The sequence below is a fragment of the Mauremys mutica genome, chromosome 2, assembly GCF_020497125.1.
Source record: "Mauremys mutica isolate MM-2020 ecotype Southern chromosome 2, ASM2049712v1, whole genome shotgun sequence".
In the NCBI taxonomy this organism is placed as follows: Eukaryota; Metazoa; Chordata; order Testudines; family Geoemydidae; genus Mauremys; species Mauremys mutica.
In genome coordinates this window covers 236,572,955-236,600,036 of record NC_059073.1, presented here as the reverse complement: position 1 = coordinate 236,600,036, position 27,082 = coordinate 236,572,955, and the positions used below count along the sequence as shown (strand labels likewise).

The 27,082-nt window shown below is 43.1% G+C and overlaps 2 long non-coding RNA genes and 1 pseudogene across 2 annotated transcripts; all 3 read left to right on the top strand.

The window, feature by feature from the left end:
• LOC123363990 overlaps positions 1–27,082 on the top strand; it is a 184,822-nt pseudogene that overhangs the window by 120,604 nt on the left and 37,136 nt on the right.
• Positions 4,305–11,921, top strand: LOC123364001. The gene is made up of 4 exons (XR_006576964.1): positions 4,305–4,405; positions 10,757–10,844; positions 10,935–10,983; positions 11,840–11,921. It is a non-coding gene; the product is annotated as an uncharacterized LOC123364001 (long non-coding RNA).
• Positions 19,879–27,058, top strand: LOC123364002. Its single transcript, XR_006576965.1, has 4 exons — positions 19,879–19,895; positions 22,372–22,482; positions 24,890–25,015; positions 27,029–27,058. It is a non-coding gene; the product is annotated as an uncharacterized LOC123364002 (long non-coding RNA).

Below are 27,082 nucleotides of genomic sequence, written 5' to 3'. Positions count from 1 at the left end.
AGCTACATCAGGCCTTTTTTAGCATAGTAGAACCTGTCGCTGCTGTAGGTAGCCCAGTCCTATAGCTTGCAGTTTCTTATGTGTGTGTGAGAGAGAAACTGCAATCTGATGAAGCTAATTCCTACAGATAGCAGTTTCTCACACCCTAGATATGTGAGACTGCTATCTGTAGCAGTTAGCTATGTCAGATTGCCCTTTTTAGCATAGTAGGACCTGTCGCTGCTGCGGGTAGCCCAGTCCTACTGGTAGCATTTTCTCACACACTGCACTCTGTAGGGATGTGCTACCCAGCGTACACTGCCAAACCAAAGCTTCCCAAAATACAGTGGGATATCTATTCATGGTGCACCTCACTCTAAATCTGTACAAGTGCTTCTGGTGAGTACCCGGAGTGCTGAGACAAGGAGTCCAGGAGGCATGCACACAAGTGGCATAGTGACTCTATGCTGACATGAGTTAACCCACATATAAAGAGTAGATATGGCCCTTGGCATATGAAATGTTTGGGAGAGGTAACAGGAACTGTATGAGTGTAGTCTAAGAGTCATTCAGGGGTTTAGGCTCAAGGCATTGGAACTGGCCTTACTGCACCCTACAGGCTCAGGAACAAAGAGGCACATAAAAAAATCATTTATTTATTAAAATGTCTTGACTCAAGGGTGTATAACTCATGTTTCACTGAAGTAAACCTCAAGGATTATCTACACTGGCAAGTTAAAGCACTATAACTTGCTGGCTCAGGGGTATGAAATATCACACACACACACACACACACACATCGCAGCAAGTTTGAGTGCTTTAAAGCACTATTGTGGACAGGCTCGGCCAGGAGTGGCTCCAAGCACCAGCCCACCAAGTGCATGCCTGGGGCAGCAAGCCGTGGGGGATGGCCTGCTGGTCGCTGTGAGGACAGCAGTCAAGCTGCCTTCAGTGGCATTTCTGCAGGAGGTCCGACGGTCCCCTGGCTTCGGCGGCAATTTGGCAGTGGGTACGCCGAAGGCGCAGGACCAGCGGACCTCCCGCAGGCATGCCGCCGAATCCACGTTACCAGTGGACCTCCTGCAGGCATGCCGCCAAAGGCTGCCTCACTGCCGTGCTTGGGGCGGCAAAATACACAGAGCTGCCCCTGGGCTCGGCTCCCAGTGCTTGGAGCTAATCCCCTCATTGAGGTGGATTACCAGGAGCACGGGCACCCACGGCAGCGCTTTGAACTTTGTAGTGTAGACATAGCCTTAGTAGGTTAGATCAGACAAAGAAGAATTGCATTGACTAGGCATGGGAATGCCTGTGCCTTTAAGAACCCAGCCTTGTGCTTGTTCCTTTAAGAACCCAGCCCTGGGAAGCGGATGCTGAGAGGTGCTGTCTGTGAGAGGAGAAATTAAAAAACGCCCCTTTGCCCCCCACCATTTTTGCAAACACTGGTGTCTCAGTGCCACTGGGATAACTGCTACCCCCTCTGCCCCTGCTTGTGCCAGGGCTTTGCCCTCTGTCACCCTCTGCCAGTGCCTCACTCCTGGGCTTAACTCCGCCTCCTCCCCCCATCCCTGATTTTTCTCTTTAGCCCCTCTCCTAATGATGCCTCCAGCTGATTGACCCCCCCAACCAGTAAATTTCCACCCCCTGCTCAGACCCTGGCCACCCTCCTCTTCCAATTTGTCCCCTTTGCCACTTTTTAACCCCTGTCAAAAGCAGTCTGTAGGATCCTATGGCTAATAAGGGCACGGAGAAGTGCAGTGACTTCAGCAGATTAACTGAGCATAAGTAGGACATTACTACGGAGAGCACTTTATTACACTACACTCGCAGCGGGGCTCAGGCAGTGATTTAAAGGGCCCTGGGCGGTAGCAGTGGGCAGCCAGGAGCCCCTGGCCCTTTAATTCACCCCCGGAGCCCTGGGAAAGCAGGCGGTAGGCTATGAATAGTTTGGCTTTCCCACCATGTGGGAGAGACCAGTTGGGAAGTAGAGGGAGGAGCAGGGCTGCCTGCAGTCTGCCAGCACAGCACTTCCAGGCCCAGCAACTGGCCTAACTTGTAACCCCAGCCTGCAGAAAAGCCCCAGGAGGGGACAATCCACCTGTCGCTGCCTGCCAGCAACCAGAGGAGATGGCAGGAGAGACAGGCTTTCACTGCTTCCAGCCTGTCTGCCCTGCAGCCAGCCCACACCAGATCTGGGGTTTTAGAAGCTTTAAAGGGGTTCCAAGCTTTAAAGACTGTCAGCACTGTTTCAGAAGGGAGTGGGCGGTTAGTCCATTTCCAGTGATTGCTAGGCAGGACCTGCTTGCCCGAATCAGTCTCCTGACCACTCAGCCAGAAATAGAACCTGAGGGAGTATCCAGCATTAGGACATGGCTACACTTGCAGATGTAGAGAGCTTTGAATTAAACCAGCCTTCGGAGAGCGCAGCAGGGAAAGTGCTGCATTCTGTCCACACTGACAGATTCAAGCGCACAGGTGTGGCCACATTTGCAGCACTTGCAGCAACACTGGGAGCAGCTATCCCAGCATGCAAGTGACTGCAACGTGCTTTTCAAATTGGGGTGTGTGGAGTGGAGTGTGAGAGGGAGAGTGTTGTGTGTATGTGTTGGGGGAGGCAGAGAGTGGGTTTTTGGGGGGCTGAGAGCATGTTAACATGCTGTCTTGTGCATTCAGACAGCAGCAGATCCCCACCCGCAGCATTCTGCAGTAATGGTTGCTTTGTCTCAGAGCAGATAAGCATGCCGGTTGTCAGAAATGGAGCTTTGAAAGGGCATATCCGCATTCATGCAGTGATTCCAAAACAATGACAAGAGTGGCCACTTGACTTAAGGGGATTATGGGATGTTTCTGCAGGCCGATCAGAGCGCAGTAATGCAACACCCTGTTCACACTGGTGCTGCAGCGCTCCAGCGGGGGCACATCAAACGTTATTCCACAAGCCGAGGTGGAGTACCAGGTCTAGTTGCGGAGTCAGAGCGCTCTACGTGCCTTGCCAGTGGGGACAAGTAGTGAGCTAGGGCGCCCGTGCCTGGTTTCATGCACTCTAACTCACAAGTGTAGCCAAGCCCTTAGAGTTATATGGGCAGTTAGGTTGTAATTTTGCACCATGAAGGCACATTGCATCTGCAGAAGGATTTTCATCTACCTGGATCATCAAGACCTGCACTGCCAATTCCCAGTATAATAAAGTGTGTTTCTAACAGCATTTTCTTACCAGCCTGCAACATGTCTCCACATGCACCACCTGAGATGCAGGGAACAGACAGAACTGGGGGTGGGAGTGGGAAGAGACACTTTAGTTTAGGAACATTCAGAGAGTATGTGGTCACGTGACCTAGCATGCCTCTTGGCAGAGCCTTTAGTAATTACAAAGAATTATTGATCTCCAATCATTTTAATCATTTAATATTTTCACTGATTGTCTATTTCTCTTTGGTCATGTCCTTATATAAAGTTTATAGTTATTTTTTATAATGTGTTTGCTTATGTGAGTTTGAATTATTTGTGAGTTCAAGTGCTGTAGCCACAACCTTAGTGTGGTTATCCCTTGTCTTACTGGAAGCACCACCAAGTAGCTTGATCCTTTAGCATGCCAGGAGGGGGAGGCAGGCACCTACCAGCAGCACACGCAACTGAGCCCAGGGTGACCAAAACTTTGGAACTGTCCAAAAACTGTGAGGTACCCCTCTCCTGTTTGCACTGCAGTCAGGTACTAAGCCAGCACTGACAGAGGGGTTAAATCTCTACTTTGTTAAATAAACTTTTGCTCGTTTTCACTATAAACGTATCTAAGTGTCGTGTGCTAAGCAAAGAGGTGATCTGAGCTGGAACTGGTAAGCTGGGGTGTACTGTTCCTTTCCAAACAGCAAATCTGTAAATACTGTGAGTTTGCAGTGGAGCAGGGAGATGCTCGGAGAGCTCAGGGGTTGGAATGTGCCTATCGTTAACCTGTAAAGAGACAGCAGGGCCTGCCTAGGCCTAGAGGGGAGTGCTTGTGTTGCCTGTGGCCACTGGAGTTGAGGAGCTGACCCCCATCGGGCACAGACAAGACTTTCTCGTGCTAAGGGCAGGTGGCCACAGCCCTGGGTATCCCCAGGAAGCAGGCCACATTGTTGTCCTAATTTTTAAAAATGAACTTAGTTCTTTAGAAAAGTAATTTACCCTGATGTAAAAATAGTATGTAATGATAATATTTTTTCTTCCCTGGGAAAAGTTGTTGAAAGGAAACAAATAATTAATAAAGAAACATAAACATATCTTAATGTGAACTCTTTGAATGGCTATTGTCTCTGAAAGGTTGTGCTGTTTTCTTGTGTATGCAGATTTTACACAAAGTGATTTACTTCTGCAAGTCTAATAACCATACAACAGAATAACACAATGAAGGATGATTTCATACATTACACAGAAAAGGAACCACTTAGTCCCAGTAAGTTATTCGGTTAGTTGTTTCTTCTTTTGAATGTTAGGCTAGTTGTTGGAAGGATGTACTCCATTGCCACGAAACTGATCCACATTTTGAATCTTGTCTGGTAGCCATGAGGGATTTCTATGGAAAAACAGATCAGCCCTCCCATCGTCCTCCACAAATCATGCTGCCCTGGCTATTAAGCTTTCTTCTGTGGTGTCTTTACCCAGCGAGTATGGACCCTTCTTGGGGATCTGTGTGGAGGAAACAGCATTCAGAAAATATTCATAGCAAGCACTGAATACACGTATTCTCTTTTAACTTAATCACAGCACTGGCTGGGCGTAGCTCTGTGTGGCCTTTCTACCAACTTAAGTGACCCTGGTGTACCTAGTGAGTCACTCTAGTTTGAAAATAACTACGTCTCCCATCCTGCAAGCATTTATGCGCATGAGTAGTCCCATTGAGTTTCAATGTGGCCGTTCACATGCCTAAAGTTATTGACATGCATCAGCAATGGGGTCTAAGTGTGCAAATGCTCCACTATGTGAGTCAGGAACCAGTTTACTGCATTTGAAGTATTTTATATAATCATAACAAAAATAATAGTGTCCTGTAAGTCTCTACAAAGATGTTCTAAAAACTAGTGATGGAAAACACAGTAGTTATAGTTCAGGTTGAGAGAGGATAGACAGCTGGTGTGATGTGACCATCTTTTATCCAGTAGTTCACAGTCACCTCACTATTCTGTTCTGATTCCTCTGCCTGTTTCTTTCATCCACTTGTTATTTCTCATCTTATTCCTTGATTATAAACTCTTTTGGGTGGAGATCCTCTTTTTTTGCTTGTGTTTGTGCAGCCATAGCACAGTAGGGTTGAGGCCTGTAGGTACTACTGAAATGCCAACAAATATGTCTGCCTGTTCCACTCTAAGGCCCCAATCCTCCAAAGACAAAGGCCTGGTCTACACCTAAAAGTTAAGTCCACCTAGCTACATTTCTCAGAGGTGTGAAAAATTCATGCTCTTGCGAGACATAGGTAAGCCGGCCTAAGCCCCAATGTAGGCACCATTAGTTTGACAGAAGAACTCTTCCAGCAACGTAGCAGGTGGATTCACTAATCCCTTCAACCATTGTAGTAAGTGTATATGCTACAGAGAGCATAGCTGCAGCTGTGCTACTGTCGCATTTCTAGTGTAGACATACACTTAGGCATTCCCTCAGTTTTTGCAAGGCTGAGGCCCAAGTTAATCTTTAATGACTTCCCTTAAAATTATTTTTTTGAGCTGAAAATAATGTTTGTTCTCAGCTTGGATGTGATCTTTGGGGAGGAAAAAATTGAAAGTTACTGACCTGTTTCAAGAGCATGAGACAAATGTGGTTTTCCTGCTTTAAAAAAATCAACAGTTTTGGTGCGCCGATAATTCAGAAAGGGATTTATTGTGCTTCAATAGAATCTGACTTAAAAGACCTTACTATTTGTGAAAGCAAAACCTGCGAGCAGCGGCACAGGAGGCAGCAAACAGAGCTGCTAACAGGGGAGTTTGCGTGGGAGCTCCCATTGGAGGAGCAGGTGAGTGTCTTTGTGTCTGTTTGTGTAGTGTTTGTCTCCCTCAGTAGAGGCCCGGAGGGGCAGACTGCTGAAGGGGCAGCCGAGCCTGGATTGGCTGAGCCCTGATTAGGGGGTGGAGCCAGGCTAGGAGGGGCCTATAAAAGCGGCCGCCCAGCCAGGCAGCGGCACAGGAGGCAGCAAACAGAGCTGCTAACAGGGGAGTTTGCGTGGGAGTTAGCAGGGGGAGGAGAAAGGGGGCCGCGCCGTGTCCCCTGTGATTCCCTAGGTACAAGCACCGAGCGAGGCCGGGACAGCAGCAGCCATGAGCCAAGCAGCAGAGGACACACCAAGGATGAGAGCATGCAGCAGCTGCGGTATGTACCTGGTTCTAGCAGGGGACCCAGAGCAGTACTATGTATGTATGAAGTGTCGCCTAATAGAGCTGCTGGAGGAAAAGATCCAGGGCCTAGAGCTGCAGGTAGAAACCCTGATAGAGAATAGAAGGGGGTTCGAGCAGCTGATGGAGCAATGGCAGGCAGTAACTGAAGGGGAACGCCCAGGGGCACAGGTGGGAGCAGGGGCTAAGGCCAGTGAGGGGGGACCACCAGACGAGGAGGATGGGCGGTGGAAGCATGTGACTGTGAGAAGCAGGCCAAGGAAAAGGAGAGCCAGTGACGGGGAAATAGAGCTAAGGAACAGGTTTGAAGGTTTGGAGAATGAGGAAGGGGTAAAGAATATGGTAGCTGATGGTGGGAGGCCAAGGAAAAAGAGACGAGCGGCCAGTCCCATAGATAGAGGGGAGGAGTCTATGGAGGCAACACCAAGTTTGGGTCAGGGGAGATTACAGGATGGCTTAAGGGGAACCACAAGGGAAGATAGGAATGGAAGGAGCTTGCAACCAGGGGGAACGGGGGATAGGTTAGAGGACCGCACTGTCCCCAGGCAAAGGCAGGTCTACGTGATTGGGGACTCCATACTGAGAAGGTTGGACAGGCCTGTGACCAGGGCCGATCCGGAGAACAGAAGGGTGTGCTGTCTACCGGGCGCTAAAATACGGGATGTGGACCTGAGGTTGAAAAGGATCCTAAGAGGAGCAGGTAAGAACCCTTTGGTCATCCTTCATGTGGGAACGAATGATACTGCTAGATTCTCGCTAGACAGGATCAAGGGAGACTATGCCAGGTTGGGTAAGACGCTTAAGGAAATTGAGGCTCAGGTGATCTTCAGTGGGATCCTACCTGTCCCTAGGGAAGGGCGCCAAAGGGGTGAGAGAATCCTGACGATTAATAGTTGGCTGAGAGAGTGGTGTTACAAGGAGGGCTTTGGGATGTATGGGCACTGGGAGGCTTTTGGGGACAGACAACTGTTCTCACGGGATGGGCTCCACCTAAGTAGGGAAGGAAGTAGACTTCTAGGAGGGAGGCTGGCTCATCTGATTAAAAGAGCTTTAAACTAGACACTGGGGGGAGACGGTTGGGAGAGGCCCTGGTGCACTCCACGCCAAATTTATACATTGGGAGTGAGAACAAGAAGATAACAGATATAGCCAGAGGGGGACGGTTAGGTGTAAGGAAGAGGGGGGGAACGGATACTAGATCGACAGGTCATACTGGTAGTACTGTGTCCCTACCGAGCGGGGTGAGAAGAGTGAGAGGAGCCCAACAGCAAAAGGTAGGATGTTTGTTCACCAATGCGAGAAGCTTAGGTAATAAAATGGAGGAACTGGAGCTCCTGGTCCGAGAATTGAAACCGGATATCGTAGGAATAACCGAAACATGGTGGAACGATAGCCATGACTGGAGTACAGGTATGGAAGGGTATGTGCTGTTTAGAAAAGACCGATGCAAAGGTAAAGGTGGGGGAGTAGCATTGTATATTAATAATGAGGTGAAATGTAATGAAATAACTAGCAATGCAATGGTTAATACGGAGTCTGTGTGGGCAATGGTCACATTAGGGAAGAAAACTACCAGAGCCTCACCCGGGATAGTGATTGGGGTGTGCTATAGACCGCCAGGATCTAGCTTGGAGACGGATAGAGAGCTCTTTAATGTTTTTAAGGAGGTAAACACTAATAGGAACTGCTTGATCATGGGAGACTTTAACTTCCCAGATATAGATTGGGAAACAAATGCTAGTAATAACAATAGGGCTCAGCTTTTCCTAGACGTGATAGCTGATGAATTCCTACATCAAGTGGTTGCTGAACCGACGAGGGGGGATGCCATTTTAGATCTGATTTTGGTGAGTAATGAGGACCTTGTTGAGGAAATAGTTGTAGGGGACAACCTTGGCTCGAGTGATCACGAGCTAATTCGTTTCAAAATTAATGACAGGATAATTAATATTGCATCTGAGACTAGGGTTTACGATTTCAAAAGGGCTAACTTTACTAAATTAAGACGACTAGTTAGGGAAGTGGACTGGACCAACATATTTAGGAATCTAAAGGTAGATGACGCCTGGGGTTACTTCAGATTGAAATTGCAGGAGTTGTCAGAGGCATGTATCCCGAGAAAGGGAAAACGGCTCGTTGGTAGCAGTTTTAGACCGAGCTGGATGACCAAGCGTCTTAGAGGGGTCATTAAGAAAAAACAGAAAGCGTACCGGGAGTGGAAAATGGGAGGGATCAGCAAAGAAACCTACCTTATTGAGGTCAGAGGGTGTAGGGATGCAGTGAGAAAGGCAAAGCGACGGGTGGAGATGGACCTAGCGAAGGGGATTAAAACCAATAGCAAAAGGTTTTTTAGCCATATAAATAGGAAGAAAACCAAGAAGGAAGAAGTGGGACCGCTTAAAACTTTAAACGGAGTGGAGATTAGGGATAATCTTGGAATGGCACAATATCTGAATGAATATTTTGCCACGGTCTTTAATGAGGCTAATGAAGGGTTAAGGAATAGTGATAGAGGGACCGATGGGAATGAAGATATGGGGGTAGACATTACGGTATCTGAGGTGGAGGCCAAACTTGAACAGCTTAACGGAAGTAAATCGGGGGGCCCGGATAATCTTCATCCTAGAATATTAAGGGAATTGGCAAGTGATATTGCTAGCCCGTTAGCGATGATTTTTAATAAATCTCTAAATTCGGGGATTGTAACCGTTGGACTGGAGATTAGCTAATGTAGTTCCTATATTCAAGAAGGGGAAAAAAAGTGACCCGGGTAACTACAGGCCTGTTAGTTTAACATCTGTAGTATGCAAAGTAATGGAAAAAATTTTGAAAGAGAGAGTGGTTAAGGAGCAGGAGGCCGATGACAACTGGGATAGATTACAGCATGGATTTACGAAAGGTAGATCGTGCCAAACCAATCTGATCTCCTTCTTTGAGAAAGTAACAGATTTTTTAGACAAGGGAAATGCGGTGGATCTAATATATCTGGATTTCAGTAAGGCGTTTGATATGGTACCGCATGAGGAATTATTGGTTAAATTGGAAAAGATGGGGATCGAAATGAAAATCCAGAGGTGGATAAGGAGTTGGTTAAAGGGGAGACTGCAGAGGGTAGTACTGAAAGGGGAACTGTCGGGTTGGAGGGGGGTTACCAGTGGAGTTCCTCAAGGTTCGGTTTTGGGTCCTATTTTATTCAATCTATTTATTGCTGACCTGGGAACCAAGAGTAGGAGTGGGCTGATAAAGTTTGCGGACGACACCAAGTTGGGAGGTATTGCCAATTCGGAGAAGGATCGGGATATCCTCCAGGGAGATTTGGATGACCTTGTAAACTGGAGTATTAGTAACAGGATGAAATTCAATAGTGAGAAGTGTAAGGTTATGCATTTAGGGATGACTAACAAGAATTTTAGTTATAAGCTAGGGACGCACCAGTTGGAAGTAACGGAGGAGGAGAAGGACCTGGGAGTCCTGGTTGATCGTAGGATGACTATGAGTAGGCAATGTGATGTGGCCGTTAAAAAAGCTAATGCGGTCTTGGGTTGCATTAGGCGGGGTATTTCTAGTAGGGATAAGGAAGTGCTAGTCCCGTTATATAAGGCGTTGGTGAGACCTCATTTGGAGTATTGTGTGCAGTTTTGGTCTCCCATGTTTAAGAAGGATGAGTTAAAACTGGAACGGGTACAAAGAAGGGCCACTAGAATGATCCGAGGAATGGAAGGCCTGTCGTATGACAGGAGACTTGAGGAGCTCGGTTTGTTTTCCTTAACCAAAAGAAGGATAAGGGGAGATATGATTGCACTCTTTAAATATATCAGAGGGATAAATACCAGGGAAGGAGAGGAATTATTTCAGCTTAGTGCTAATGTAGACACGAGGACAAACGGATATAAATTGTCAGTCAGGAAATTTAGGCTTGAAATTAGACGAAGGTTTCTAACCATCAGGGGAGTGCAATACTGGAACAGCCTACCGAGGGAAACAGTAGGGGCGAAGGACCTCCATGACTTTAAGATTAAGCTAGATAAGTTTATGGAGGAGATGGTATAATAGGATAACGGGCTTAGTCAATAGGTCAATTAAGTGCCAAACTGGTACTTAATTGGGTCAAATTGGGTCAATAATATGATATTCTTAACCTCTTTCAGAGGGTATGGCTGGAGAGTCTTGCCCGCATGCTCGGGGTTCAGCTGACCGCCATATTTGGGGTCGGGAAGGAATTTTCCTCCAGGGCAGATTGGCAGTGTCCCTGGAGGTTTTTCGCCTTCCTCCGAAGCATGGGGCAGGGGTCGCTTGCTAAAAGAGTGGGTAGATCGGCTAATGTGGCCTGCATCTTGCAGGAGGTCGGACTGGATGATCATAGTGGTCCCTTCTGATCTTGAATTCTATGATTCTATGATTCTATGATACTTTCTCCTCCACAGAATCTGCAAGTAATGGCTATTACAATCCTGCTTTCCAACATGATGAAATACCAGAGCAGAATAGCGAGTTACAGAAGAACAAGAAAAAGTAGGGGTTCCTTGATCTTAATATGCTGTTAAATTTCTTGCCCTGCCTTTCAAGAAAGGGTCTGGATTAATTTTTCATTAATCTCTTTAGAAAGAAAAATGAGGAGTCAAAGGAAAAGATGGTTGGCATTTTGAAACTGGTTAGTGCATAGTTTACTGGTTTGATTTATAGTTCTCATTGTTCCTTTTCTTTGCCTGTTGTACGTTATGTTGACAGACGAATGTGCATCCACAATACTGCATTTCGAAAGGGAAGAAAGAGGTCTGTGCAAAACTTAGTATTGCCGCACAGCCATTTTGTGCATTGATCTCAGGTCCACTCTTTAAAAATACGGCCTGTTGTGCAAAGTTCCCCCCACAGCTAACTGCCAGTGCTTGACGATGTTTCAGCACTAGCACCATGACGGAGTGAAATTCACCCATGTTAAGGACTGAAGTGAAGCATGTGCGGTAAGTAGGGTCTTGCCCTGGGTCTCTCAACTGGAGATAATTTTACCATTCATGCACAATGTCTTATGAATTATCCAGGAAACAAGTGCCCTGTTTTTCTTAAATGTGATAACTGCTACATACCCATTTCTGTTGGTAGGCAGCAGCCAAATGTTTGTTACTTACCTGTGCTTGTTTACATTTTCAATGCACTGAGTAAATATGTGCTGTAGTAGAATGCACCCAGGGAGGCAGTGAGTTGCACAGGTGATGTTAGATACATTCTTTTTTCTGCAGATTAGGGGATTCATCCTGCCATCGTGTCCTAAACTCTCTCAATAAAAACTGGCCTAAAATGATGTGTAAGCTTTTTCTAAGTGTATCCCATGTGTTGTGTTTGCCTTCAGACTATCTAACTCATTGCTTCATAAAGTGCTTTGGGATAGCCAAATTGCAAATGGTGCTATGTAAAAACAAATCCTATTCTGTGTGTCTTAGTAGGATATTGTCACAATTATGTGAATTTGTCAACCTTCAATTAGTTCATTTTTCTTTATATTCATGTAGTTTGGGTATGCCGATTGGCTGGATATCATTTTGATGATAATAGGCTTGATTGCAGCTGTTGCAAATGGAACAGGGATGCGACTTATTATTGTTGTCATTGGAGAGATGACAAACAGATTTTGTGACGATTGGCCAAGCAGTAAATATGTCTTCAGGTAAATAAAATTTGTTCAACTTCTGAAAATATTTGTTAGGGTCTCTTATTTACTGGATTGGCAGAGGTTCAGGATGGAGAGCTGCTGTGGTGTTAAAAACCATGAAGAGCAGAGTGAATTCTGAGCAGTCTTTCCTTTTTACCCTGCTGTATAGTACAGTAGCAAAACAGACACTTGATAAATTACAGAGCAGTACATTTGATAACTGTAAAACTATTTACTACTTTCTATAGCTTATAGTTAATCCATGGAATTCACTGCCCAACGAGGGTCACAAAATCAAATTCTGTGATCGGATTTTTAAAACAACGAAATATGACCGTTAATTCTATTTTTCCTCTATATAGAGCTAAGCTTATGAGAAGGGCAATCATAACTTACCCTAAAATATATGTGCTGACACCTGGAAGGGGTCTGCTATTTCTCCCAGGTCTGAAAAGTTCTGCACATTCAGTTAGGTGCATTAGTAGTGAAATTTACCCTTTTTGCAGACAGCCAGCAAAACGCTGAGCCACCTCTTGGACCCTATTTGGGTCCATTTTTGAGGCTTGGGTGGAACCTAAGTGGTGCATAAAAGTCAGCCTTATGGTGTCTGCGTGGATGAATTTTGCCTTGTGTGAGGTACAAGGGGGAGTTATCAACTTCTGAAAAATCAGATATTGGCCACTGTTTGGAATCTGAAGGTCAGAACAGATGAAGCTATGATCTGACCAGTGCCCTTTGCGTAGTGAGCTAAACCCATGACATCACTCTACAGTAACCCTCTGAACTGACTCAGAAGTTTGCCCTGTTTAATCTTCCACTGGAAGGATGATGGCCACCATGAAAGTTATAAAACTACAGAGCTGTTGCAGGGAGTGTAGCGTCATACAAAACACCCATAAGATTATGGCCTAAAACCACCATGATTTCTTTTATGCCTGTTCTAATAAAACTGAATATTTTTCTTTGTTATAATTAATCTTTCAGCTGTGATGAATAGTAGCTCTACTTGTCCAGTAATGCCAGGTTTGGATATAGAAGCTGAAATGACCAGGTAAGAACCTCAGCAATTATTTTCATAAGAATAGCACAGTGTAGTTTCTATATTTTTTTTGTCCATTAGACTGTAAGCCAAATTTGGCCCTCAATTACATCTCATTGGCTTCAGCAGGGTTGAATGTGACCTGATGTTTCTAACTTATCTTGCAATATGCAATTGACCTTATGGACTTTTACTATTTATTACAGGTTTGCCTACTACTATGCGGGTATTGGCTTTGCTGTAGTGATACTGAGCACCATCCAAGTCTGGACATTTCTGACCTCAGCTGCAAGACAGACAGCAAGAATCCGACAAAAGTTTTTTTTTGCAGTACTTCACCAGGAAATAGCTTGGTTTGATATCAGCAAGATTGGAACGTTGAACACCCGACTGACGGAGTGAGAAGGGTTTATTTATCTATGCACCAGAAACTGAGCCAAAAAGAAGTCTGATGTTTACCTTTATAGAATGAGCTACAGGGAATTTCCAGGAAACCTTTTTAACTAAGACCCAAAATATTTCTTCTATGTGAGGGAGGAATTCGTTACCAGTTTTCACTTCACTTTCAGGGTTTCAGTGACATTTCCACTGCGAGGGCTTATGCTGTGAAATGCAATATCTTACTCCTCTGAACATTGGCTTGGTAGTGTCTATGAGCTATTTTGCAAACTACTGTAGATAAACAGGTCTGCTGTCTCCAGCTAGTTTACAAACACTGAAAACCCTGACATTGTATGAAATGAAACTGCACTCATAGTTATAGGCACTGTTATCATTTTGAACCTGATCCAAAACCAGTTAAAATCATTAGGTATCTTTGGATCAGGTCCCATGTGCAGAGATTTCAGAGAAGGTATGATCAGGGGTATGCAGAGTTTCTCCAGATTTAATGTTTGCAGGGAGGGGATAATGCCCAGTTTTTGGAAGATGTGAATCCTGAAGGGAATGAGAAAGGCTTGAATTTCACTAATCCTAGTTCCCACATATATAAATAACAAGAGAAAATTAGCATGACACACAATGATTTTTCAATTAATAATTTACTAACACTGTACTTGTCACTGTATAGGATGGAAAAGGAGATATTTCTTGCCTCAAAAGATCGTAAAATCTAATAACAAAATTGAAGATGATCGGATACATAGGGGAACTTAGAGGAAAAAGTAATGTAAAGGTTTTGGGATGATTTTTTTTTAATGGATTATTCCTTTTGGCTATTGCATGAATGAATTGGGTCACGTGTGAATGAGCAGGGGTAGCAATGGCAGAAGTCTATCTGGAGGTTACATCACAGACAATGAGTTGTGCTCTGCTAGTTTCCAAGCCCCACAAAGAGCCATTGCTGCTGTTCAGTATCCACGTCCAAAATTCCTACTACCCAAAGATTTGAACAGTTAAACTTCTGACAAGCTTTCTCTCCAGCAAAACAGAAAAATGTGTGAGTGAGGAGGCATTCATCAAAGTTAACAAATCTCTTTTTAATTAACAGTGACATTAACACCATCCACGAAGGCATTGGAGACAAGTTCTGTATATTTGTACAATTCTTTTCCACGTTTCTGACAGGGATTGTTATAGGATTCGTCTACTGATGGAAACTGACTTTGGTGATTTTGTCAGTTAGCCCTCTCTTGTTTGCAGCAGCAGCAGTTGGATCATTTGTAAGTGCTGAGGAAAAACAAATAAGAATTTTACCTCTAAAAACAGAGGGAATGACCCCCAAAGCAATATGACCCCAAAGTTTGGAGAGCATGGAAAGCAGCCCTTCTCCTACTCCACTGGCTCCTGCCCCAAAATTTGCAGACCTCTGTCTACACTGAGCATGAGGGGCAGGCATTAGCATGCCATGGAGGCCTGGACTTCTTCCAGTTAACACCACTCACCACATGGGAAGAGGATGATCAGCATTCATCAACTGTGACCACATTAGTAGATATTGCTTGTAATGCACAGAAAAATTTACAAAATGTTTCCATGTATAGATTGTGTTGGTTTTCGCTCCCTCTTTCCCCCACCTAAGCACTGAAAATGGTGGAGGAAGAAACAGGATTGTGACCTGTAATTAAGATAGCTAAGTTATTTACATGGCCTCCATTACTATAGTTTCTGAGTGCCACACAAGCTTCTTCATGTTTAGCCTCACAAACACCATGCAAGAGAGGGGATTCTCATGTTACACATGGAGAAGTGAAAAACGGAGAAAAATTACTTACCCAAAGTTGCCCAGGAAAAGTGTATTGGAGTGGGGACTTGAACCCAGGTTTGCTAAATTCTAGGCTCTTTTGCTAACGGTTTGATCACCCTTTGTATCAGTACATAATTTACACCATTTAAATAGATTTTCATAAAATACTTTCCCCTTCCCCCCACCCTCCCAATTTTCCAGTTCCTGTCATCATTCACTACAAAAGAGCTGACTGCTTATGCTAGAGCAGGAGCTGTGGCGGAAGAAATTTTGACATCTATCAGAACAGTTGTTGCTTTCAATGGAGAGATGAAGGCATTAGCAAAGTGAGTTTTTTTAACTAATTATTGATTGGTACATAATATTGGGGAAAGTGATGTGGTTATTTAAAAAAAAATCAAAGATGATCAATCAGTTTATCCCCAGACAGCTGAGAAATTCAGATGAAGATAAATATGATCATATGGAAGGAGATGTTTTCTGTCACTCATGAATATTTGCAATCACTCAATTGACCTACATTATGGAGGGACATTGTAAGGCCCAATTTCCCTCTGACACTAACCTGAAGTTGAATTTGGAAGCTGAGGCTACAGAAAATGCAATCTTCTCTAAGGCTCCAGTCCAACAAAGCACTTATGCAAATACTTTAAGCACATGCACACTCCCACTGAAATCATCAATTAAAGTGTTTACAGTTAAGTTCATGCTTTTACTGGATCATGAAGCTTAGGTAAGATTTCCTATCACTTTCCTATGTCTTCGACTTCAAGGGGGCTACCCACATGCTTAAAATTAAGTACGTGCTTAGTGCTTTGCAAATAATCCTCCTCTTGATCTAATCTGAACAGCACCAATGATAACCCAGCATTATATGTGGAAGAAATTAATTGCACATCATTTTAGGATCCCTTCACTACTGCGTAAACTGTGCCATTCATTTTGGGCCTTCCCACTTTTGATCAGAGGCATTTTTGTACATAATATATGTGTCGAGAGGTTCCTACAAAGCTTCTGAGCATGTCATTGAACAATAAAATTATATGCATGTCCTCCTGAAATGTTCTGGGAACATTGCCGGGCTGAGCGGTGCTTTCTATAATGCCCTTCAGAAGCTAAAGGGGATTAGATAGCTAATGAGTGAACAGAAGCTGCTATTGAATGATGGAAAACCATAAGCTTGTAAAGGAATCACAAGCAAAAAGTTATACTTTTGGCCTGGCAATGAGTTGTTGACTGCATTATGTGAAGAAGTACTTCATTCTGTAAGTTTTAAACCTACTACCTATTAATTTCATTGGGTACCCTGGTTCTTATATTACATGAAGGGGTAAATAAGAATTTCCTATTCACTTTCCCTTCATTCATTTTCTAGACCTCTATCATATCCTCTCTTAGTCATCTCTTTTCTAAGATGAACAGTCCAGTCTTTTTAATCTCTCCTCAGATGGAAGTTGTTCCAAACCACTAATAATTTTTGTTGCCCTTCTCTGTACCTTTTCTAATTCTAGTATATCTTATTTGAGATGGAGCAACCAGAACTGCACACATTATCTGAGGTGTGGGCATATCATGGATTTACACAGTGGCATTATGATATTTTCTCTCTTATTAGTGATACTTTTCCTAATGGTTTCCTAACATTCTGTTAGCTTTTTAGACAGCTGCTGGACATTGAGCAAATGTTTTCAGAGAATTGTCCATGATGTCTAACAAGATCTTTCTTTAATTGTATCAGTTAAATTAGGCCCGATCGTTCTTTATGTATAGTTGGGATTGTTTTCCAATGTGCATTACTTTGCATTTATCAACATTGAATTTCATCTGCCATTTTGTTGCCCAGTCACACAGTTTTGTGAGATGCCTTTGTAGCTCTTTGCAGTCAGCTCTGGACTTAACTATGTTGAATAATTTTGTATCATCTGTAATTTTTGCACCTCATTGTTCACCCTCTTTTTTCATATAATTTATGAATATGTGAACAGCACAGGACTCTGTACAGGGTCCCCAAAGGATCTATAATTTTTCTCTCCTGCTGTGAAAACTGACCATTTATTCCTACCCTTTGTTTCCTATCATTCTTATCCCAAGTCTTTGCTTAAGAGCCTTTGTTTAGGACCTTGGTGTGGACTTTCTGAACTGGATCACCCATGTCCTCACGCTTGCTGAAACTTTCAAAGAATTTTAATAGATTGGTGAGGCACAATTTCCATTTACAAAGTTGTGTTGGACTGTTCCCCAACATATCATGTTTATCTGTGTGCCTGATAATTCACTCAGAGCAGCCATGGGCCAGATCCTCTGTTGATGTAAAATCAATGAAGCTGTGTTGATTCACACCATCTAAGAATCTGGATAATTGATTTTTATGGCAGAAAACCCTGGAAGCATGAGAGGAAGCTAGGGAACTGAATGTCATCTGGGTACATACCAAATTTAACATTTATCATCTGTTTTCAGATATGATGTTAACCTGGAGAATGCTAGGAAAGTTGGAGTAAAAAAATCCATTACCACATACACATCTTTGGGTTTCACAGAGTTTATTTCATTTGGAGCCTTTGCTCTTGCATTTTGGTACGGAATCAAACTCACAGTGGAGGAGAAAGAGAATTATGACATCGGACATGTGCTAATTGTAAGTACAGCACAGTATAGTCTGATTAACTGAGGCAAACTTTTTAAAAATGGTCTATAAATTAAGTACTGCATAAAAAGATCTATAATTTCTGCTGAGGCACAACATACCTATCAGACTAAGTCTTTAAAACATGTTTTAATATAAATCAACAGAAATGTTGAATCTACATACTTAAGACCTCAAAGTTCCTAAACAAATATCTCATTTGGTCACTGTCATGCTGTCTGGAGTGATTCACGACCATGAGTGCCTACCTCAGGGCAGGCTGTCAGAAAACAGGGTAGACACCCTAAACTGGTGCTGTGTTCTATAATTAGATTTCACCAAGCCAGTAACAAATGTGATTTCCTGGATCATTACACCAGTCTTTACCATGGAGTCACAGACAGACTCTCCAGTCTATCTTGCCACACAGACAAACCCGACTTTGTGATAAAAGGTCATTTACACCAAAAATCACACCACATTCAGGTTGCTTCCAGTCCCAGAGACTAATCACTTACCCCAGATCAATTGGTATCCTAGATTTTATACCAAAGACAATGCTGGTAGACAATTCTGTAGTAAACTAACTAAAGATTTATTAGCTAAAAAAAGGTAATACGAGTTATTGAGAGATTAAAGCAGATAAAATATATGTACAAATGAGTCAGTTTATAATTTCAAATGATAGCAGAAATGTAGTGATCTGCCAGTTTTGCAAAAGTCTCTCAGTGTTCAGGGAATCTCCATCTCTATGTTCATTTATTTTGCCCTGTTAGAATCCAAACAGTGCAGAGATGAAGGATTTTTCCCTGAATCCATACTCATAGTGTCTTCCCAAAGAAAACAAGCTGACAGAGTCAATACCCATGTGGGCTTTTCCTTTGATGGCAGAGAGTGAGGAATACATTTGGAGTCTTTGACCTTTGATCATCACACACAATGACCACTTGCTTTGAAATTAACACTTTTCTGTTAAATTCTTCATTTGCATTCCACAAGACTTCTTTCTCATTTGATGGATTATTTACTGACAGGGGCATACACTATGTGAATGTTTGCTACAGCATTATAACGGGATCCAGATAAGTGTTTAACTAATGCATTGTTTTCAGTGCATTAACATCCCATTAGTTTTCATGAAGTTTAAACACCAAATACATTCTTATACATGTAACTATAACTTGGCTGTATACTAATACACATGTGAATTGGCCTGGCTTCCAGCTATGCATCTGTAATCACTGAGTGTGGTCTGGGGTTTTTGCATGAGCTGGCGCCTGGTCTGCTAGTGTCACAGCCATGGGACCATCTTTCATTTTTTTAAATCCCTGCAAGGGATTTTTGTACTTTATCAAAATTTTTAGATTATTTTTCCTTTGGAAAGGAATAAGGCCCTGATCCTGCAAAGACTTAGGTTCATGTGGCGTTATGCACTTCCGTGAGTAGCCCCACTGACTTCTGGATGAGAACTTGACCTTCAGTGGAACTAGTCACAAGGGCATAAATGTTACGTGTGCACCTTTTGAAGGATTGGGGCCTCAGGGAAACTGTGGATTAACTCTCTTTGAGGACGCTGAGGTTTTATTATTGCAAAGAGATGGAGAGATGTCTAATTTCACTATTTATTTCTCCTTAATGGGAAGTTAACTGTGAAAACCCGGAGTCAATAAAAAAACGCTAATCCAACTGTTAAAGGGCCCTGTGGGTGCACACACATAGCTACATTCACCACGTCCTGTGTCAAATCCAGCGGAAAAGAATTAAAATACTGGGGGAGCTGGAAAAATGCAGCCTGAAATTCTTAGTTTTGATTTTCTTTTTTATATTTTTTTTCTGGAAAAAGCTCTTACAGAACCACCAGGACTTACCATGACATTTAACACCTAAGGAAACTGCAGGTCTGGAACCATCTGTACACTAGCTCCTGTTTTGTTTCACTGTATGGTATTATTCTGTTCTGCTCCGTTGGCAGCGTTCTACCTCATCCAGGGCTCCCCACACTTGGAAGAGTATTTGCCAGTGCTCGAGGATGCTGCCTATGAATTGTTTACAAGGTCATCAGTAAGGTACTGTGACCACGACCCAGACCAGTGGGGTTAGGAGAGTCTTGGTAGAGGGCAAAATATATACTGGCCACTGGATGAACAATTTTCTGGATACATGAGTGACCAGAGCAGTGGCTTCCCATAGAGCAATCAGGAACCTGCTAGAAACTAAATAAGACCAGCGAGCTAATCAAGACACCTGAGAGCCATTTTTAAGAACTTTCTAGAATCAATTTTGGCAGTGCGGGCTAATCAGGGACACGCTAGCTTTATAGAGGATCCTCCCAATCAGTTAGTAGGGCGTTGTGTGGCAAAAAAAGGAGCAGGGAGTGAGAAGCCGTGCTGCTGGAGGAGTGGAGAGTTCAAGCGGTGATCAGGCTTAAGGAGAACGATTCGTGCAGTGAGGATATAGAAGGTGCTGGGGAAGGCCATGTGGTAGTAAGCTGAGGGTGTTGTAGCCATAACGACAGCTGTATTACAGGGGTAACATTGTAGAAAGCCTGCTATCCATAGGAAGGCCCTGGGCTTGAACACCGTGTATTGTAGAGGTTGGGCTATGGGTTTTCCCCCATCCCCCCAACTACTGATAGGACAACAGGAGGAGTTAACTTGGTTCTGTGAGAAACACCAGAAGGGAAGGTTCTGAATTGGAAAGGGATCTGGCCTGTCCCCAAGCCACTAGGTTTCCCCCATGCTGGCCACTGGTGAGGTTAGGTGAGTGGACAGCAGGTTTGAGCACTATCAAAAGTAGCCAAACTGAGGGCTGCCATGAATCTCTGAGGCAAGCAAATCCACCTGTAAGTGCAGGACCCACCAAGGCAGATGAGGAACTTTGTCATTTAATGTCACTTTTCTAGCAGTCTGAAATTTCTGATTTATTTCTCAAAAAATTCAAAAAGTGAACGAACTGCATAGACTCAGACCACTGAAAACAAAAGTAAGATGACATTTCTCTTCATATTAAGGAGAGACGAGCCTTAACCAAAGCCCTAAATGAGCTTATTTCAAACTTGGGGGAAACTGAGATCTATAGCTCAACTTTACAGATTGGGGCCCTCGTTCCTGTTAGGTTTGTCACTCCCTCATTTATTTATTTTTTTAGAGTAAGTGGTGAAGAGCTAAGTGAAATGACATTGCTCTTTAAAACACAAGTATGTGGAGTGGACATGATTTCAGTTCAACTGCTTTTGATTTGGTGATTAACAGTACTGTTGAAGTATCAGAGGGGTAGCCGTGTTAGTCTGTATCTGTAAAAGCAGCAAAGAGTCCTGTGGCACCTTATAGACTAACAACGTTTTGGAGCATGAGCATTCGTGGGTGAATACCCACTTTGTCAGATGCATGACAATGCATGCTGTTGAAAGCTCTGGTAATACTGTTGCTGGGGAAGAGGGATGCCACACTTTCAGTAACTAACTCTTAGAATTTTGTACAGCAGTTTGTTATATATCTGAAGTCCCAGGTTCATATTAGGTTAGAACAAAGGGCTGAATTTTGTCCTCTGTTATGGCAATAAATGCTGATGGGTGTCAGTGAGGTTGTGTGAATATAACAAAGGGTGGAATTTTGCCCAGAGAAACTGAATTAAGGGTGATCAAACTCTGTGTAACCACCTCTGATGTTGGTTGTTCCTGACCTATTACACTAAGCAAGTCATTAGGGGACTCGCCTCAGACTACAGCAACAATGGCTATAGAGACTCAGAACTCTGTTTCCCAGATTGTCTAGAATCCTGGATGGAGATAGAACAAGCTGGAAGCTACTACCAGAAAACAGAACTCTGAGACAAAGGGTTTGGTTTTATTTTGGTTTTACTGGTCTTAGAGTGGAGCAGAGAGAGCCTACGGGGTCCCCTTTAAACTTCCCATTTCTACTCCAAAGAGAAATTTTGAACTCTGCTGGTGGTTACTGGGTCATTGAAAAGTGTCAGTCCAGCAGAGATCAGCAACATGGGAAGTGGAGGAGCAATTGCAGGTCAGGCTATTTAGCGCCAGGCTAATTTTCCATTGGACTTCAGACCAGGGAGCCTCAGGATGATGGTATCTTTTTTAAGAGATGAAGACTTGTAATAAATCCCCAGTTTGTTTATTTTGCTTGTGCATTTTAAGCCAACCAACAATTACAGGCAGCATCACTCCTCCAAGAACTGATTCTCAACCCACATTCTGCCTAGGCAGATGCTGGGAGGGAGCTAAGGGATTTGGGCCCATTGTAAATGTTGAGAGATGGATGATTTAAGGTATAATAGATGATTTATTATTCTAGTTACTCCTGTTCTTTCCTTGTCCCGTATCCCAAAATGCTTTGCAGGGTATACACAAGGATTGTATTTCACTGATAGGCAGAATCCTCTGGGGTGAAATACAGCAACCATTGATCAGTTAAACTGCTATGTAGTGTTGCAGTGTTTCTTTTTTCTGTCCTAAACAACTTATCTATCAAGACACAACTGTAAAATCACAGAAATGTGTAATACCTTTTCAAAATCTCTCTCCAGCACCGTCTTCTAGATAGCAGTGCCAAGGAAGGATACAGACCAGACAAGCTCAAAGGAGAAATTGAATTCAAAAACATCCATTTCAGTTACCCATCCAGACCTGATGTTAAAGTAAGTGATCTTTTAAATTCATCTTTGCAATGAAGAGCTGCTGCCATTATCTGTGTGACCAAAAAGAAAACTGATATTTTATCAATTTAATGTATTTGTTTTAAAACAGTATTTTTTAAAGTGCCCATCCTGTACTCTGGGTATTTATGTAGCACAGTGTAGTCTAGTTGAAAGAACATTGGGTGAGGACTCAAGAAACCAGGATTCTATTCCCAGCTCTGCCATTGTCCTGCAAAGTAACACTTGGCAAGTCACTTCACCTCTCTCTTCCTCCATTTTCCCCATCTGTAAAATGGGGATAGTAATACTGACCTCCTCTTTAAAGTGCTTTGAGATATATGGATGAAAAGTACTATGTAAGAGCTAAATGTTATTATACTAGTTATAAAAATACAACAATAAAGAAGGATGAATGTCCTCCCAAAACTAAAGCTTTGTCTTCATCCCCATCATCCACTTTTTCTTCATTTTCACTTGCTGGAAAAAGTAAGGGAGAACAAATGGGGCTTACAGCATAACCTGAAGGTGAATAAATTTGGCCTGTGGTGAATTGAATCAGAAGCAAATTCTTCATTCAAGCTCACTCACCAACAATGCCTCACCTCCAGCCCTCATGTGGTTAAACCCAGAAAGCTGTTTGTGTCCGCGCTTCAGAAGATCTCAGCTGCTGTGATATCCCATGTGGGGAGAGGTAATCTTGGAGATAGCCAGGACTCAACCTATTTTAAGGCTTATTGGTTAAAGCCATTATTCTAAATCACTCCAGACAATGAAATGGAAGCCAGTGCAGATCACAGAGCATGGAGGCAAGATTCTCCCTACAGAAAATGCCCTCTAAGAAACAGACTGCCATGCTCTCCACCGGCTGAAGTTTGTGAGGGGAGTCATCTTGTTGTACAGTCCCATGTATGGTATTTTGCAGTAATCCAATATTTCTCTCTGAATTGACATCTGTACCGAACTGAAAGTTCAGAACCTGTTGGCCAAGTGTAAAATATAAACAAAATGCTATTAGCCGCTACTGCTTCCTGCGTGCAAAAGCAGCTCTGGATCCAACAGGTTACGAACTCACTTGAGTGTGCTGCTGTTAGCTCTACCATTTCTTCTGATGGGTTCCTCCAACCTACAACCATAAACTCAGTCATCTCTGAGGTGAGTCACAGCTGACTTGCCTGCCTCAAACCCACCCTGTAACTTGCTGGCTAAGCCAGTCAACTTCTCCCAGCTGGGTCTGATGAAACAGAGACCTAGAGCTATATTATCTGAATACTGAAGTCAGCGTAGTCTGTAATGTCTCACTGTCTTCCCCTAATGATCTTGCATACAAATTGAGCAGGAGGGTGACAAGACAGAATCCCACATCACTCTACACAAGAGAAATCCTGGGCCGGATGAGCCACAGTTTGGGGCTGTGGCTGGAATGGGATGGAGCCATTTCAGAATGATTCCATCCATCCCTTCCAGACTCCACCCTGTTTCAGCAGTGGCTCATTATCAATGGTATCAGAGGTAGCTGGCAAAGCTAAAAGAATCATCCTGGATACCTGGTTCTCATCAATCACCAGCCAGAGATGATCAACAGACCAGATCAAGGCAATGTCCATTTAGTACCTAAATTTGGAATGAACCGGGTCACAGAGAGCTGAAGACTCTAGTTATTATCAGCATTACCTTGACATGCCCTTTCCTGCCTTACCTAAAAAGGGAGATTAGAGCTGGGATGGTCGTGATGAGAAATGATGTTAAAGGGGTGGAATGATGGTCAAGCAAACACCAAAGCTTATCCACTATTAGCTTACTGGAAAACTGGAGCTCTTCTGGTATAGTATAAGGAGACAAGAACAATATTACTGTTTTTATCTTCTATTACAAAAAAATGTGTAGTCATAAATCAGCCTAAATATACATAAGAGTTCCCATAGAAGACAAATATTTGGTCACTAACAATATTAGACATTCATAAGATGGGATAAACAGACTGAAGTAAAATGTTCCTAAATGTGAACATAGCAACAAAAGTGTCATTACTCCATAACTAATTCCTCCCTAGTAAATTCCAGAGATTGTCGAATCCTGACCCTTCATTCCATTGGGGATATTACAACACCCACTTTGTTTTCAGAGCCAAAGGGTTTTTCTTAGGGCAGTCTTTATAGAATAAGAATAGAACAAAGCAAGATTGTTATTAATAATAAAAACTTTTTCTTGTCATCTTCAAAGTGCTTTCCAACCCGGATTGGAACAAAGGACTGAAAGCAGGCCTGGGAGTTAATACACTGTTAGACCAGACCTCTCATTATTGGCTTGATCATGATGCCAAGCATCTTAATAGACCTTTTTCTAAACAAACCATTTATTTTAGCAGCTCTATATTTATTGGACTAACATATAAAGATGATATTTCCAGATTCTCAAGGGCCTGAACCTGAAAGTTCAATCGGGGAAGACCATCGCTCTGGTTGGCTCCAGTGGCTGTGGCAAAAGTACTGCTATTCAGCTGCTACAGAGATTCTATGATCCAGTCCAAGGAGAGGTTAGTTTGGATGAACTGTCGATATTCCAGGCTACTAGGATGAAGATTAATTTCCTGACTAGATTACACCTATACTTTAAAAGGATATTACACCAAACTGGATTCTTAAAATAACAAAAGATCAGGGAAGGCTCCAGGCCCCAGCACGCCAAGCACGTGCTTGGGGCGGAATGCCGCGGGGGGGCTCTGCCGGTCGCCGGGAGGGCAGCAGGCAGGCAGCCTTCGGCGGCATGCCTGCAGAGGGTCCGCTGGTCCCGCGGCTCCAGTGGACCTCCCGCAGGCGTGCCTGCTGAGGGTCCGCTGGTCCTGCGGTTCCACTGAAGCCGTGGGACGAGCGGACCCTCCACAGGCACGCCTGCGGGAGGTCCACCGACCAGCGGGACCGGTGACCGGCAGAGCGCCCCCTGTGGCATGCCGCCGTGCTTAGGGCGGCGAAATGTGTAGAGCCGCCCCTGCAAAAGATACGTAGCATCCAAAGAAATTCTAAAACAGATTTTTCATTACTTGTATGCCATGAGGATGAGAATATTGTAAAAACTTAGATAGGACTTTACTGACATTAAGGGAAGTCAAAATTTGTATTTAAATATTCAGGGAGAAAAGGCAAATGCGTCACATTTATTGAAAATACAACTGTTAGCATATGCTTTTTAGTATCTCTCTCTCACACACACTCTCTCTGTCTCTCTCTCTCTCTCTCTCCTGCCAGTTGATGTTTATAGTTACCAGTTTGTTGTAGCTCGAGTCAATCTAACGGCCAGTTAGATTGAGCATGAGTCTCGATCCGATGCTCCCAGGCTTTGCAGGACTGAACCCAGAATTCTGTGGCACAACAACCCAGCTTTGTAGTTGTAAATTCCTATTTGAGTCCATGCATTTTGCAATGTCATCCTGTCCTTAAGTGGTGTTAATCCTGGGGTTTTCTGCTATTATCATTTGATGGTTATTGTCAGGCTTCCCATTGTTATCTCCTATTTGTTGTCTCACTTTCTGAGGTGTCTGCCTCACCTTAGAGGTTGTCAATGCTGCTAACATGTTTAGCATTGGATACAATGGATGTTTTCTGATTGTCTCCTGTCTTTCCAAGTCTCTCACTTTTTCTTGACCATCTGGACCTTTGTGATGGCTTTCTTTGACACCTTATCTTTTCCTGATGCATGCATTCCTCATTCACGCAAACAATCTCTTACAGAAACCTTCAAAGGTATAGAGAAGCAGTATTTTATATTCAGCAGAATACATTATAAATCAAGCCTAGCTAAATCTTATAACTTAAACAATTCCCATTGGTGCTTCAGGCCCTCAACATCTCTCTAATCTCCTTAACATAGATACAATACAAGATCCTGTCTCTTACTTACTAAAACCTTAAAACAAAGAAATGTATATTTAACTAGAGTCCCTAATTTGTAATACATATAGGAAACTATAGTAGACATTATAACTTATCCAAAAACAAAAGGGTGACCATAATCAGTCATAAGGATTGTTCTGGTCTGTCATTCCTTTCTGCTATTCAAAAAGGGTGGTTGGCAGGATGAAATCAAATCATACATTAATTCTCATAGTACAATTATAAAACACCTCCTACAATATCCTTTTTTTTATCCTTCTCCTTTCATTCTTCTAGTCTGAGGTGATTGTGAAGATATAGTTTTAATTTTTCCTGGTCATTTTGTTTAAATGTTATTGCTTTATTCCATGTGAGCTGCTAAACAAATATTGAAGTCAATTATTATACATCTTTACCTCGATATAACACTGTCCTCAGGAGCCAAAAAATCTTACCGCATTATAGGTGGAATGGCGTTATATCGAACTTGCTTTGATCCACCAGTGTGCAGCCCCACTCCCCCGCAGCACTGCTTTACCGTGTTATATCCAAATTTGTATTACATCGGGTCGCGTTTTATCGGGGTAGAGGTGTATCATTATTATTATACCATTATAACAACTAATTATTTGAAACATAATACATTTCCTCAAACTCTTAATTTATGCCTTTCCACTCAGATTACCTTAGATGGACGAGATATTCGGACACTAATATAAAGTGGCTAAAGAACG